Source organism: Hordeum vulgare, chromosome 6H, assembly GCF_904849725.1.
Source record: "Hordeum vulgare subsp. vulgare chromosome 6H, MorexV3_pseudomolecules_assembly, whole genome shotgun sequence".
In the NCBI taxonomy this organism is placed as follows: domain Eukaryota; kingdom Viridiplantae; phylum Streptophyta; class Magnoliopsida; order Poales; family Poaceae; genus Hordeum; species Hordeum vulgare.
The window spans coordinates 319260577-319275328 of NC_058523.1; the positions used below are offsets into that span (position 1 = coordinate 319260577).

The 14752-nt window shown below is 49.0% G+C and overlaps 1 pseudogene; it reads right to left on the bottom strand.

Moving 5' to 3' along the window:
* Positions 1-8377: 8377 nt before the first annotated feature.
* Positions 8378-10059, bottom strand: LOC123405445 (annotated as a pseudogene).
* Positions 10060-14752: the final 4693 nt, after the last annotated feature.

Sequence of the window (14752 nt, forward strand, 5' to 3'; positions counted from 1 at the left end):
GCCGCCGGCGCCGACCTCTCCCGGTTGTTGGGATTTTTTTATTTTTTTTTTGCCAGTAGAATTACGTACGTATGCGAGTAGCAACGCTGATTATCTTCTCTGCGACGACGGACGGGCAGGGGTGGTTCGGAGGAGGAGGCTGCGGAGGATCCCGGACAGGAAGAGCTGGCTCGTCGGGCTCAGCGACGCCGACGCCGCCGACGCCGCCGAGAGGTTCAGCGAGCAGTGGCCCACCGACCTGGTCGTCGGGAACCACGACTGCCGGGACTACACCAACGGTTAGCCGCTTTACTTGCACAAACAACATTGCCATATCCTCTTTTCATCATCTTTAATCTTTTCTCTCTCGTTCGCAAGGGCTGGTCGAGGTCTTGACAGGACAAAAACGTGTCCTCGACTCGCTGAGATTAGCAGGCCGCCAATGAGGGGGGTGCCGTCGTGGGGTGGGCCGAACTGCTTTCTTCTACTCCTACCTTTCTGTTCTGTTGCCCTAGTGTTGTTTACTCCACATATCGCCTCAAAATATTCGTGATGTAATCTTTTATGTATGTATTCCCTCTGTAAAGAAATATAAGAAATGCACCTTGAGGAATTTCTTGGCTGGAGCTTGAAGCAAAACTAGAAAAAACCCAATCAATGTAATCGGGTGCTGGTTGCTCAACAACAGAGCATCTGCTATGGTTGCTCAACAACACAGCATCTGCTAATTTGCTGTAAGTTGTTCTTTTAAACATATTAATTTGCTACTATATCAGTAGTAATTGAAGCAAAGTGTTTACTAACAAAATGGAGGAAGGAATACCCAATGGGCACTACTCTGCGCCGGTGCGCCGACGCAATGGTTTGACCGGACATCATGGGGCCACTTGATTTGATTGCGTTTGACTGTCAGATAATGGCCCTGAACTGTTTTTCTTTTTCAAAAAACACATCCAATAAAAACTAAAGGGGAAAACAAAAGCAATGTCACCACCAACACTCGTCATGGATGCCCGATGTAGCAAACCTTGAAGAACCGCCGCCGATCCCCACCCTCGCCGTCGTCGTCGACGGTTGCTGTCCTCGCCGCCGGTCATCGCCGGTCGTGGCCCTCGCTACTGGTCATCGCCAATCGCCTCCTGTGTTTTTATGCACGCATGGAACAACGTGCACTTGTGGTTGCAGCTCCGGGGGAGATGGCCGCAGCTCCGGTGGCGCCGGTCGCCGGTCACATCACCTGTCGTCGAGCTCGCACTGAACCTCTCCATATGCCTGCCCGAGGCTCGTGCTGGTTCCAAGAAAAAACGATGCCGGTTATAGCAAAAAAGTTTATCGCTTCCAACAAAAAAAGCTTACTGATGTCGTCCGCCGTCGTCATTAACAAAAATGTTTACCGGATGTAGCTTCCACAGTTGCTGGTTGCAGCAAAAAAAATGACGTGGTTCTAGCAAAGAAGGTTATAGCAGCAAAAATATCTTATCGCTGCAGTCTACCGTCACCATTGTAGCAAAACTGTTAACCAGATGTAGCTTCCGTAGTTACCGGTTGCAGCAAAACAATGACGTGGTTGTAGCAAAAACTAAATAAACGTCAGTTGGACGCTCTGTACGGTGCCAACAAACCGTGTAGCCAGTGTTAGCAAAAAATTCCATGGTTTGCAGAGAAAAAAAACATTTTCACCCGTCATCGAGGTTGCATCATCTTCACGAATTATGTCGAAAAATAAGGTTGTCGCCGGTAGTAGCAAATAAAAATACTGGTAGTAGCAAAACAAAACACTGCTTGCAGCAAATAAAAAATCAATGACAAATCACGTGGTTGGTTCCAACAAAAAATTGTGAGTTGTAACATCCCTCGTCGCCGTATATAGCATCTCCCGTGGCCGGTTGTAGCACTCCATAAAGCAAAAAAGCGAAGCTGTGTATAGATGCAACCATGACGACTGTTGCATCGTCCTTATTTGCGTAGGGCAGCAACAAGGGAAAGCAGAGGCAACAAAAATCGTTCGAGTTGTTGCTGCGCACGCGCTGTGGTTTTTTCCCAGGTTCCAGATCCATCACAAGTGACATGCACGTCACTGTCCTCCTACGCAGGAGAGAGAGGAAAAAGAAACAAGAGGAAGAAGAAAGGAACAAGAGAAAAAAATAGAAAAAAACGATTGGTCAAGGATGTGCGGTCACAGGCGCAACCGTACGAAAAGCGCACGGCCGGCCGAAGACTCGGCCAGACTGCCTACTGGAAACGTGTGATAGCCTGGCTTATTAGGGATGATAGACTATTCATATCAATAAGGAATTCCTTCTTTTCCGGGAGCCCATTCGAAACCGACCGGGAAGTTGATCCCGGGTGTGCATGAGTGAGGACAAAGTGCGTAGAAAAGACTAGTATTGATATGTGAGGTCAGTCTAGATCCCGCCAGGAGTAACGACCGCCGGCGGGTGTGTCCGGGGCGTTATAAGTTTGGTATCAGAGCCGACCCTCGTGGTTACACGGATGTTTGCGGTGTGTGGTCATGTTGTTCATGACGTTTGTGACCCGTCGTGGCACACGGCATGGTACATGTACTGGACTGGATGCACAGACGTTTGTACCGTCCGGGGCGTTATAAGTTTGGTATCAGAGCCGAACCTCGCGGTTACACGGATGTTTGCGGACAGGTGTGCGGTCATGTTGTTCATGACGTTTGTGACCCGTCGTGGCACACGGCATGGTACTTGTACTGGACTGGATGCACAGACGTTTGTACCAAGAGGGAACGCTCCTGTGGCCCGACGAGGACGTCGGTTCCTCTGAGTGGTGGTGTATGTGATAGCCTGGCTTATTAGGGATGATAGACTACTCATATCAATAAGGAATTCCTTCTTTTCCGGGAGCCCATTCGAACAGATCTCCCAGGTTAAGCATGCTTGGCTTGGAGTAGTTCTAGGATGGGTGATCGACCGGGAAGTTGATCCCGGGTGCGCATGAGTGAGGACAAAGTGCGCAGAAAAGACTAGTATTGATATGTGGGGCCAGTCTAGATCCCACCAGGAGTAACGACCGCCGGCGGGTGTGTCCGGGGCGTTATAAAACGTTTACCATATCCAATAGCATTTACGTTAGAGCATCTCCAGCCGTTTGGCCCCAGCGCACCTCGGCAAATGCCTTTTTGGCGTTGCGCCGACGCTTTTTTCTCCGTGGGGGCGACCGAGTTTCCAGCCGCCCCCCAGGTTTTGGCCCCCACACGTCAAATTTTTCAAACTTATCTTTCCCGCTGTCAAAAAGATGCCATAAGTTTATCGATCATCATGCCACAAGTCGCCGATCAACATGCCATAGTTCAGCGATCAACACACCAGTAGTTCGGTGATCGAAAGGAAGGGATAGTAGACATGAAACAAATCAAACGACCGGCTCGGCTGTGACAGCCCGAGACCGACGCTCCAGAAGATTCCCCTTTTATTCCGTTCTCGTCGTGTGGTTCGTTTGTCTGTCGCATTCATCATCACATCATTCGCATCATCAGCATTGCATCGGCAATCCATTGCCGCCAGTTTTCAAAAACTGCATCCGTTATTAGTTGTCGGTTCTTTCCGTGTTCGTCGTTGACCGTGTTGAGCCCGACTACACAAGCATGCGCCCGCGACATCGTTAAGATAATTGTTTTTAAAGCTGTGTATAAAATATTCTTGGATTGGGATGGAACTTGGCGTGCGGTCTTATTTTAATATAGGTAGGCTGCCTGCCAAATTTCGTCACAATCGGAGTCCGTATGATACCTGAACGGTCGACCGTAGCGGCACCGTCTTCGGTTATTCGTCGGACGTTTTCTGTTGTTTTAAACTCGTGTCACGGACGCACCATTACCCTCTCATCTCCGGCTAGCATACTCTACACAGCCACTTAGCCCGTCCCCGCGTTCGAGACCGTCCGATTTAGATCGCACGGTTAAAACCGGGGCGAAAAACTGTTGAACCTAGCCCCCCATTGTTATAAATAGGCCTCCCATGCCATTTTTGGACAGCCAAGCCCTTCTCCCACCTCGGTTTCCGTGCCCCAACCATAGCCACCCCGCTCAGCTAGCCTCCCACCTCCTCCTCGCGCCGCCAGGCCCGCGAGCCCGCAATCGGCCCGCCTGGGCCCGAAGTCGCCGCAGCCCAGCGCCCAGCCACGCCTCCCTGCTCCCTTGCGCCCGCGCCTCCCCGCGCCTCGCGCCGCCTTCCATCGCGTCGCCGCCTTTCGTCGGTCGCCGGAGCCACGTTGCCGGCCCGATCTGCCGCGCCTTGCCTCCCGTCAGAGCCCCGCCACCGGCCCGTCGCCGCCGGTCGATCCCGCCGCTAGCAGCAGCCCTAACCTGCCGGAAGGTGCCGCCCCGCCTCGATGTCGTCGCACCGCGCGCCGCCGCCTTGCGCCCGACGCCGGTCGCCGCCCCTCGTCGCCTCCGGTCCCGGCCGCCTCTCGCCGCCGCCGGCTGCCGCCACATCATGTCGGCCGGAGCGCCAGCCCGTGCCTCCCGCGCCCCGATCGGATCTGGAGATGGCCCAGCTCGCCCCCAGCGACGGCCCAGCCCCCCCACTGCCTCAGCGTGCCTCCTTTCCGTCCTGGGCCAAAGCCCACGAGGTGAGCTAGCCCCTGCCGCCCTATCCCGCGCCCTAGGCACTACATATTAAATTGCGCCATGCCCTGTTCGACCCATGTTACCAGATTCGGCCCGTTCAGATTTTTAGGTTTTGCGAATTAATATTTCAAAAAAATGCTAGATTTTAAAACGCCCTCATCTTTTTATTCGTGCATCGGATCAAGGTGAATTATATATGTAACTTGACTAGATTTTCATGTAGGATAATATTTTGCAACTTGCATGCTTGTTTGGAGTGGTTTGACCTATTGTTTGCCTAGTTTTGCATGTTGTTCTAATAAGTTAGATATTCTGTAGATATTTTTGTACGTGTCTGGATTGTTCAAGTACCATAGATAAAATGTTCATGTTGTTCGGGACCCTTTGTCATGTATTTTAGAGTAGTTGTTTGCATACTTGCATGTAGGTTCCGTCACTTGTTTGCTATGTCGTGTTCGGGACATATTCTTGCATATACGTATGGCGCTAGTTTATTTTTTCGAACCACACATATTATATATGTTTACGGGGTAGAAAATCCATAGAATTTGAATGTGCATTTAGTTTTGCCTTTCGAGTAAGTTAGCGTGCATGATATTTCTGTCATGTTGTCCTCTTGTCTATTTTGTGGGATTTATTCCGTGCATGATATTAATTAGTTTTGAACTAGACATATGCTCTTGGATGTGTAGGCTAGCCCCTGGTAATTTTGGTTGGAATAGAAATCCATGTTTAAGTTTTGTTTGCTTGTTCTCAGCATGCTAGAAAATAGTGCTGATTTGGAGATGCTGAAATATTTCCAAGCCTGAAATCTGTTATATTTTGTTGTTGTCTTGCCATGAGTTTTGCTATTGTTCTATAGCTCTTTTGAGGTTCGTGCAATGGAGTTATTTGTAGTCCTTCAGATTCTCTAGAATGATGTATATTTTCATGCCATTTGGAGCATTGTAGCATGTATTTTTGCTGCTGTCAATATGCCTTCAGATCGAAAACTGCACTATCAACAGTGTTATTTTCACTAAGTCTGAAACTGTGTGCGAGATGCCATTTTGTGAGTTCTTTTTCTAGTAATCCATGCTGCCATGCTAGATGTTATTAGTAGTACGTTGTAGTGCATCTTGCCCACTACTGTCTCATGTCTTGTTTGAGTATTTAAGATTTATGTAGCTTGTTGTTTTGGGTGTAGGAAATGCCATGTTGCTGTTTTTGGCAGATTGTAGCTATTTCTTGTGTAGCTTGTATTTGTTGAACCGTTGCTTCGTTTTGATCGTGTCCTATATGAAACTTGCTTAGAATCTCGTGTAGTTTCATATTATGTTGCTGCCTTCTTGGTTTGGAATGCTTGTGGCTGTCATTGCATACATATTGCATTCATGGCATCATATCTTGCGGTGATCATATCTTTTGAACCGTAGCTCCGTTGGAGATGTTCCATGTGTAAATTGATTGGAACGACGCGTAGAATCACGTGTACCTATTTATTTTGCTGTTTAACAAATATTAAAATGTGTTACTTCAGATCTGGACATAATTCTAATTTAACGTGTGGGGTCATTTCGAAGATGCTATATGTCGTTTACGACCTCATTTAAAATGCCTAGATAGGTAGTTGAATTACGCTTCACCTCTTGCCATGTTTAACCACATTTAATATTGCCGTGTACCTAATCGGGATAGAATTAAATAATTAAAGATGGAGTTTCGTCGATATGCAACCCGTTGCATATTGAACTTCACTTAATGTGTAGTGGTTGATTGTGTGAATTGCCATGTCATACCGTGCGTAAATGAAACTGTTCTTGCATCATATGTGTTGTGCATAGTGTGGTGAATATCGTGTGCTGATTCTTGTTTCCGATTTCCTTCATCTCGATAGAGTTCCGCAAGCGTGTCGGAAAGTGAGGATCCGTTCGACTACGTCGGTTCGTCTGCTTCACGGAGTCATTCTTCTTTCAGGCGGGATCTCAGGCAAGATGACCATTTCTCTATATACCATTACTATCATTGCCATGCTAGTTTTATCATTTCTATCGCTATGTCTCGCTGCCTACCATGTGTTAAACATCAGCCTCTCAACATTGCCATGAAAACCTTCAACCTGTTCACAACCTAGCGAACCACTTATTGGCTATGTTACCGCTTGTTTAACCATGTGTTAGCATTGCTAGTTGCAGGTCTAGTTGTTTTCATGTGATAACATGGGTTCCTTGTTATATCACCCTATTAATGCTATTTAAATTAATGCACCTATATACTTGGTAAAAGGTGGAAGGCTCGGCCTTTTCTAGCCTGGTATTTTGTTCCACCTTTGTCGCCTTAGTTTCAGCTATCGGTGTTATGTTCCATAAATGAGCGCTCCTAACATGCTTGGGGTTGTTATGGGGACCCCCTAGATTCTTGTTTTAGGATAAAGCTCGTCTGGAAAGGCCCAACATTGGTACTATATTTGTCCAATATAATAATTCTGTTAATACTGAAAAACATAGGGAGTTAGCGCTACCTGAGGAGTAATTCAACATAATATAGGGAGGGCCAGTGTTGATGGTGCTGGTCCAAAACAGAGCCACTTGCGGGGCCACCCGGGGCAACTCGGGGGATTTCTATCCGGCCACCGTATGTATTGCTCATTCGTCGTGTCCTGAGAACGAGATACGTGGCTCCTATCGGGATCGTCGACACGCCGGGCGGCCTTGCTGGACTTGCTTTACCTTTATCGAGCGTCTCGTGCGAGGGATTCCGATGATGCTTTGAGCTAACTCGAGGTTGAGGTTTTCCAATAGGGATCCGAGGAGATCACGGGTTTCCCTGATCGAGGTCATTCCGTCGCCGTGTGGTAGTTTGTGATGGACTAGTTGGAACACCCGTGCAGGATTAAATCTTTCGGAAAGCCGTGCCCTCGGTTATGTGGCAACGTGGAAACTTTGTTTAACATCCGGTTCTAGATAACTAGAAGTTAACTTAATTAAAATATGCCAACTGAGTGCGTAACCGTGACTGTCTCTTTCGTGAGCTCCTTCTCCGTTCAAGGACACGGTGGGGTTATGTCTGACCTAAGTAGGTGTCCAGGATCATTCATTTGATCATCAGTAGTTCACGTCCGCTATGCGTAGATCATCCCCCTCTTTATTCTTGTACTCGTAAGTTAGCCACTAAATAATGCTTAGTCGCTTGCTGCAGCCTCACCACTTAACCATACCTCACCCATTAAGCTTTGCTAGTCTTGATACCTTTGGAAATGAGATTGCTGAGTCCCCTGTGGCTCACAGATTACTACAACACCAGCTGCAGGTACATGTAAAGGTTACTTGACGCGAGCGCGTTGATTGTTCATTTGGAGTTTCTTCTTCTTCTTCATCGTTGATCTAGGATGGGTTCCAGGCCGACAGCCTGGGATAGCAAGGATGGACGTCGTTCTTTTCTCGTTTGTTTTCGTCCGTAGTCGGACCCTGCTCTTCTTCGTGATGTTTATGTATTGTACTGATGTGACTCTGATGTAGCTTGTGGCGAGTGTAAGCCAATTCCATATACTCTTCTTTTCAGTACATGTATTTGTAACGATATCAATTCTTGCGAAACGACATGATACGCTTCTATTCCTGTCGAGGCCCTCGCGCCAAAATAAGGATAGGATCGCATCTTGGGCGTTATATCGGCGCAGTGTGGCTCCTTTGCCGCGGGACTGGCCGGGGTAGTCGGGCTCGTCGGTGGCGTAGTCGGGCTCGTTGTCGGCATGGTTTCTATCGAGGTCGTTGTTGGTGTTTCCGTCGTGGTCGCTGCTGCAGTCGCCGCCGACGCGAGCATCTAAATTAAGATGAGGCCGCACTCCACGAGGTTCGATGCCTTCACCTGCTCGTCCATCGTCGACGTGTCTGCCCGCATCAAGAATGCCAGGTCGGTGTTCCTCTTCTTCGCGGCGACGTTGATCCTGAGAAGGTCAAGCTTGACATCCTGCTTCGTCATCAACACCGACCATCGTGCATATGATTTCTCCTCCCTCCTGGCAGCGCTGCTCTTGGCGTAGGCCATGCATTGCCCGATCGAAGCTTGCAGCCGTTTGGCAATAGGTGCAGCGTCCCTCATTTCCCTAGCTTTTATGGTGCCATCTGGACGCCCTTCTACCATAGCCGTGGCAGGCATGTCCGGATTGTAGGTCTCCTTGGCCTTGTCGAGAGCAAGCCGAACTTCCCTCCATTTCTCGCATGACTCGATCATGAAGAACATGTGAAGGAACTTGAACTCTTGGTCCTCGTTGGCGGCACAATACATGGCGAACATCCGAACCATCTACACAACTGCGGGCAAAACATGTCATCAAAGTACACAACGACTCGACGAACAGGGGCCGACGAACTATGTCCATACCCGACCCTCGACATTGGCGCTGCTTTCCGGACGAGCAACGACCTCCTCGACGATCCCATGCCACTTGTTGCACGCCATCTGGATCGTCGACCAGTGGTTTGACATGCCCTTCTCGCCGCGGTCCATGTGGATGTTGACGAAGTCGGGGTCGATCAGCTTGCATTCGTCGAACGCCGTTTTGATTCTCCCCCAGTACGTGTCGGTGTTCTGATTCGTGCCACTGATCGGGTCGATGCTGGAGGTGTTCCACACTTCGGCAAGGCACTCGTCTTCATTTGACGTCCACTTGACGCGTGGTTCGGCTGGCTTGGCGTTCAACGCCCGCTTTCTCTCCCCCCTTCTTCTTCGGCACTGGTTCTGGTTCCACCTCCACCAGCTCTTCCTTTCCCTCCTTCTCATCCTCGGCATCGTCAATGTCATTGGTGGTGTCCATTGTTTCATCCTGCACGCCGAACCCCGGATAGGGCGCGGCGGCGACGGAGTCGCTTGTGATGATCTCGTCCATGTCGGCGTCGGTGTGGTTAAACTGCAGCGATGAAGTGGGCGCGGATAGAAAGACACCACGGCGTAGGCAAGGCTGCTGACGAGTACGCCGGTGGCGAGTAGTTGTACTGGGTGTTGAGGCCGGCGTTGAACGCTAGTGAGGGAGTACGCGGGTCGTGGCTAAAGCCGGTGGGGGAGGAACGCTGCGACGCGCCATGTAGGAAGGTGTTGTTGGGATTGAAACCGCCATGCGCGTAGCCGTCAGAGTAGCCAAGCGAGGGTAGGTATCCCGAGGGCGGCCTCGGCGGCGAGAGGTTGGCCGACGATGCAACGCCCTGGCGGCCCCTCCATGCGACCTATGGGTTGCGGCCTGGTGGATTCATCATCCCCGCGCGAGACGCCTCTTCCTGAGAGACCACCGCCGCCGCCGCCGCTGCCACGTCCCTGATCTTCTTGGCGTTGAACCTCCTCCGTCGGTCTGTTGTGACTGCCTCCCGGCGCTGGACATCCGTCCTCCACTCGGCGTCCGAAACGCTCGCCGACCTAGCCATCGGCTTCCTCGGCTTCCTCTGCTTCGGCCGGCTGGAATTGGCAGCGGTGGCGGGGCGAGGGAAGGTGTACTTCTTCTTCGATGGCATGGCGGCCGGATGCCGGGAGCGGGAGAAGAATGGCAGGAGAGGCGAGGGGGGGGGGGGAGGGAGGGAAAGGGAGGAGAAAGGGGGAGAAAACGACGGGAATAGGTCGGCTGTCGCTGATAGGACGGACCCACTCGGCTTTTCGTTTCGACCGGCGGTCCCAGACGCCCCCCGGGGGTCTGGGTTCAGCTTGGGTTTGCCGACTGTTATTTTGACCTAAACCGACGCTAAATGAGGAGTTGAGGGCGCGATTGACCCGATTTTTCACCGCCGACGCTAGAAAAGGCGCCCTGGGGCGGTTGGGGGGGGGGCGGGGCGAGTGGAGTTGCTCTTATATGACTTCAGCAAGCAAACACAAATTTCTCCTGGATTCTGTTTTCGAAATGAGGGAGAGGGACCCCTTGATTGACTGAGAGGTACTGTAATATAGTACATCCCACAACTTGGGCAGATCGCTTAGCCCAATTCATCTTCATTATATTCTTCGCCATTATAAGTGGCAACTACTATACAGCATCACCCACGACAATGAAAGCTTAAGCTTTTTGTGCATATCCCTGCTGACCCTAACACCCAATGCCCTTCAAACAATGGCAAGTTGGTGTCGCAGGACATGATGAGCAAGTGCCACCCTTGGGCTGTGACCCCACCTTCAATTTCAAGAAACAACTAGTCGTAGTCGTGGCACCGAAATGCCGATGTGCGTTTGCCGACTAGTTTGGACATGATGACAGAGACAAATGGAATGTATCTGGTGGTTGACTATCTCTCCATTCTTCTTTCTCTGAAGTCTGATGGCAGGAGGCCTATCGATCTTTATCGAGATCCTCGTCAAATCGGAGGTCACAAGTCACCAACCTAACAAGACGAAGCTGATCTGCCGCCATGACATTTTCATCCATGATCGATGGATGGTGGTGCCCTACCTACACTCAGGATGGACCTTATCAACAAGGTGGCAACTCAAGCCCTGTCCAGCCAATCAATTAGCGCTGTGCCTGCAACGGTGGAGGCAGACACAGTGTTTAATTAGCTGGCCACACCCTGTTTTTTTTTTTTTTTTACTTTCTGTCTGTAGCCAGCTGCTGAATTCCAGCATCTTTTCTGTCCGTAGGTCCTAATTTTTTCAGCTGCACAATCTAATTAATTAAGCCACTTTGACTTCTGCTCGAATATATATTAATCATGGTGTGCAGAAATGGTAGTGGTTGCCCAACAGATTATTTGATTTGAAGGTACTTCACCCAAGTTGGTGCATGTCTTGCAGTACTTCTCCAAACAAATAACAGGTCTTCTTCGGTACAACCCCCTAAACGTATAAGGGCAGTATGGTCATTGCACGTTCTGTACCGTATATGTCGCGCCGTCCGCCCGTCCGTCGTACGCCCGCCCGCCCGTCGTACGCCTGCCCGCCCGTCGTACATACGCCACGTCACCCACGCGTCGGCGGTTTGGTTGAAAAAAAAACCTAACTTCATCACGCCCGACTCCGCCGTCGCGACTCCGCCGCTGCGACGTCTCTCGCCGACGTGGCTCACTGCCCCCCCCCCCCCCCCGCACGTCCCCGCCGACGCCGCGAGTCCAGCAGACGTCGCCTCCACCGCCGACGTCTCGTCTCTGCCGCCGCCGGTACGCCGCCGCACACGTCTCCATCGGCGACGTGACCCTCTCCCTCCGCTTCGACGCCGGCGGTTGAAGTGACCGACGTGGCACCGATGTCGAACGATGTCGATCAACCCTTCGACGACGGACAGTAAGTTTTTTCATTTAATCCATACAATTTTTCACGATTTCATTGTACATTGATACAATACCTATTGAAAGGTTTATTAATAGATCAAGACAACACCGGATATGCTCGCGATGACTCTAGTAGTGATGATGAATCTTCGTCATTGAATGCAAATAAATCACTCGGGCACAACTATATGAGTCAGGATGAATCATATAGTGGTAATGTAAGTGTTGTGTACGTTGACTATAAATAATGAAAATATAAGTTATTACATTAACACTTACAATTGCTATTGAATTTAAATAGGTGCATGCTAATGATGACAATGACGATTATGACAGCGAAGATCAATCTTATGCTGAAAGTGGAACCCAGGTATGTTTTAAATATGTTGTTGTATTAGTACTAACATACAAATTGTATTACCACTTACACTTTTGAATCTGCACAGAGAAATACCGATGGTGACGCTGAGACGAGAACCTTACATGATGAGAATGATGACAATAATGAGGATGATAACAATGATGAGGATGGTGATAATGATGAGGATGATGATAATAATGAGGATGATGACAATGCATCTAATGAAGGAAATATGAGCTAAGTAAGTTATATTACATGTTCAAATTACTCATGAAAACTAACATATCAAAAGACTGACGAACATAGTGATATGTCTTATTTTGCAGGGGGGTGTTGATGGTTCTAATGGGAACGATGAGCATGTTGGCGATCTTGATTTTGACCTTGACATCAGCTATGATGAATATCAGCAAGAGACATTGGATAGGCATTGGAAAGTCATGGCCAAGACATTCAGGTCAGAAGGAGAGGCGTACATGTTCTATAACCAGTACGCCAAAGATCGTGGATTCGGTATCAGGAGGGACTTGAAAAGATTTGGAAAAGGTTCCCAAAAAGTTTTACTCATGAGGAGGTATCTTTGTTCTAGGGCAGGAAAACGACAAGCAAAATTTTTAACCATGGAAGGCCGGACCCGCAGACTGAGACCGGAGGGTCGATGTTTCTGTGAAGCCCATTTAAAAGTGAAGCTTGATAGAAAGAGTGGACTTTGGTATGTGAGCGGTTTCTTCGATGATCACAGCCATGTTCTTGCAAAACCGGACGAAGTCCCTTTCCTACGGTCTCACAATGTAATCAAAGATTTCCAGAAAGCACAGATTTTAGCTATGGCAGGAGCTGGGATAAGAAAGCATATCATTTTTGATAACTTTGTCAGCAGGTACGGTTCGTACGCTAAGACAGGGTTTGGAAGGATGAAATTGTATAATATGTGCTACAAGGAGAAGATGAAACTGCTTGTCTATCACGCCCAAGATGCGACCCTATCCTCAATTTGGCACGAAGGCCTCGTCAGGGATAGAAGCGCATCTCGTCGTGTCGCAATAATGGATATCGTTACAAGTACATGTACTGAAAAGAAGAGATATATAAAGAGTTGGCTTACACTCGCCACAAGCTACATCAGAGTCACATCAGTACATTACATAATCATCAAGAGTAAGAGTAGGGTCCGACTACGGAGGAAAACAAACGACAAAAGAAGAACGACGTCCATCCTTGCTATCCCAGGCTGCCGGCCTAGAACCCATCCTAGATCGATGAAGAAGAAGAAGAATAAGCAGCTCCAAATGATCAATCAACGCGCTCACGTCATGTAACCTTTACCTGAAACTGCAACTGGTGTTGTAGTAATCTGTGAGCCACAGGGGACTCAGCAATCTCATTTCCAACTGTATCAAGACTAGCAAAGCTTAATGGGTGAGGCATGGTTAAGTGGTGAGGTTGCAGCAGCGGCTAAGCATATATTTGGTGGCTAAACCTACGAGTACAAGAATAAGAGGGGGAAGATCTACGCATAGCAGACGTGAACTACTGATGATCAAATGAATGATCCTGAACACCTACCTACGTCAGACATAACCCCACCGTGTCCTCAATCGGAGAAGGAACTCACAAAAGAGACAGTCACGGTTACGCACACAGTTGGCAAGTTCTAATTAAGTTAACTTCAAGTTATCTAGAACCAGTGTTAAACAAAGTTTCCACGTTGCCACATAACCGCGGGCACGGCTTTCCGAAAAGATTTAACCCTGCAGGGGTGCTCCAATTAGTCCATCACAAATTAGCACAAGCCGCATAGAAATCCTCAATCACGAAGCTCGTGATATCGTCGGATTCCCTAGTGGAAAACCTCAACTCTGAGATTACCCAAAGCATCACCGGAATCCCGATGCACAAGATATCTCGTTAAAGGTAAAACTAATCTAGCAAGGCCGCCCGGCGTGTCAACGATCCCGATAGGAGCCGTGTATCTCGTTCTCAGGACACGACGGATGGAACTAGCTACGGGTGCCAAACCTCGGGTTTCCCCGTGGTGGCCCCGCAGGCAGACCGTTTGGGACCAACACCATCAACACTGGCCCCCCTGTTTATGTAAAATTACTCCTCGGGTTCATGACGCCCTATGCATTTCAATGTTAACAAAATTATTATGTTGGGCAAATGTAGAACCAATGTTGGGCCTTGCCGGACCAGCTTTAATCTAAAACGAATTATCAATGGGGTCCCCATAACAACCCCGATCGTGTTAGGAGCGCTCATTTATGGAACATAACACCGGTAGCCGAAACTAAGGGGGCAAAGGTGGAACAAAACACCAGGCTAGAAAGGCCGAGCCTTCCACCTTTTACCAAGTATATAGGTGCATTAAATTAAATAGCATTAATATGGTGATATGAAAAGGAACCCATGTTATCACATGGAAGCAACTGCACCTGCAACTAGCAACGCTAACAACATGGATAAGCAAGCGGTAACATAGCCAATCAGTGGTTTGCTAGGTTGAACAGGTTGAAGCTTTCATGGCATTGTTGGGAGGCTGATATTTTACATGTGGTAGGCAACGAGACGTAATCGATAGAAGCGATAAAACTA